Below are 1,850 nucleotides of genomic sequence, written 5' to 3'. Positions count from 1 at the left end.
TTTTTTTTTAAATATAAATATATGAAAGAATGGAGTTGAACGACGAATTAACAAAATTCCTTTATTTTCGACACATGTTTCGAAGGCTGCATATTCCTAATTACGAAGGAATAAGGAGTATATTATGCCGCTTTCTCATCAGGAAAAGCAAGGAACTTACGTCAACATCAAGATGCACAAAAAACTTTTAGATGACTGCTCATGGGCTCCGTGTGAGCAGTCATCTAAAAGTTTTTTGTGCGTCTTGATGTTGGCGTAAGTTCCTTGCTTTTCCTGATGAGAAAGCGGCATAATATACTCCTTATCCTTCGTAATTAGGAATATGCAGCCTTCGAAACATGTGTCGAAAATTAAGGAATTTTGTTAATTCGTCGTTCAACTCCATTCTTTCAGATATTTATATATATATATATATATATATATATATATATATACATACATATATATATATATACATATATATATATATATCCATATACATACATATCCATATACATACATGCATATATATTATATATATATATATATATATATATATATATATATATATATATATATATATATAAATAAAACATATGCATATATGCATACATATATGTACGTACCTACCTCTACATGTATATATACATGCATATATGGGTACAGGACACCAAAAAAACGTCGAACACAATGAGAAAGGAAAACATAAACACAAAACCGAGGAAATGGACATTTTTTTAAACAACGAAAAAATAGAGTACAGGACGTACAAACAAGGAAAATTCCCCTTCTTCAGTCCCCTTAATTTCATCTACTCCACGTTTCGAAGGTCAGGCGATACATGACTTCAATGAAATTTTCCTTCCCGCGGAAATCAAATTAAATAAAATTTGAGATTTTTTTGCGGAGGGGTAAAAATGGTAACAAAAACAGGACAGTAACGACAGTACAAAATATAAACAAGACAACGGAGAATGACAGTAACACAAACAAGGAGGGCTGTTAAGCCAAACGAGATAAAAACTTTTTACGAACGTTATTCTTTGGGATCGGCAGAGCAACAGATTTTACCGTCCCTACTTGGAGGAAGCTGATATATATATACAGTTGCAGCCAAAATGTTCAGAACGGCATTGATTTCGTCAGAAAAGTAGGTATAAGTTTGTATAAAAGTTGTTTTATATTCTATAATTTTCACAGACAATAAATACAATATGAATTGTTATTTTCTGAGATTATGGTGTAATTTGAGAGGATAATACAAAAGTTATGGATGGTTTAGTGATTTACTGCAAAACCCATGGCGGCCAAAATGACCAGAACGGTTGAAAATATAACAAAATAATAAAAAAATGACAGAGAATACTAGAATTATTTAATATTTAGTGTGAAGCCCTTTAGCTTCAATCACACTTTGACATCTTCGACTGCATGAGGAAATTAAATTTTCAATTTCTTGCTGGGTGATCTTATTCTATTCTTCCTGAAGGGCATTCCATAATTCCTCGGTTGTTTTAGGATTTCTGGCTTTCGAACGTTCTCCTAGAATATTCCACACATTTTCAATAGGATTGAGATCTGGGCTTTGAACAGGCCAATCCATAACAATAACTTTTTCAGCCTTGAGGAAGTTCATGATCACCTTAGCCTTGTGACATGGGGCATTGTCCTGCATGAATATGGGTGGTCGCTTAGTTGAATTTCTAAGCACAGGCAAGGCATGATCTTTTACAAGTTGTTTATAAACTCCTGCATTTATCTTTCCATGTAATCGCACCAAAGGGCCCCACACCATCTCCAGATATCATCCCCCAAACCATGACACTTCCTTCACCGAATTTAACACTAGTCTTAAGGCATTTAGGCGACAA

Source organism: Octopus sinensis, linkage group LG1 (genome assembly GCF_006345805.1).
Source record: "Octopus sinensis linkage group LG1, ASM634580v1, whole genome shotgun sequence".
NCBI lineage: Eukaryota > Metazoa > Mollusca > Cephalopoda > Octopoda > Octopodidae > Octopus > Octopus sinensis.
This window is presented reverse-complemented; position numbering follows the sequence as displayed.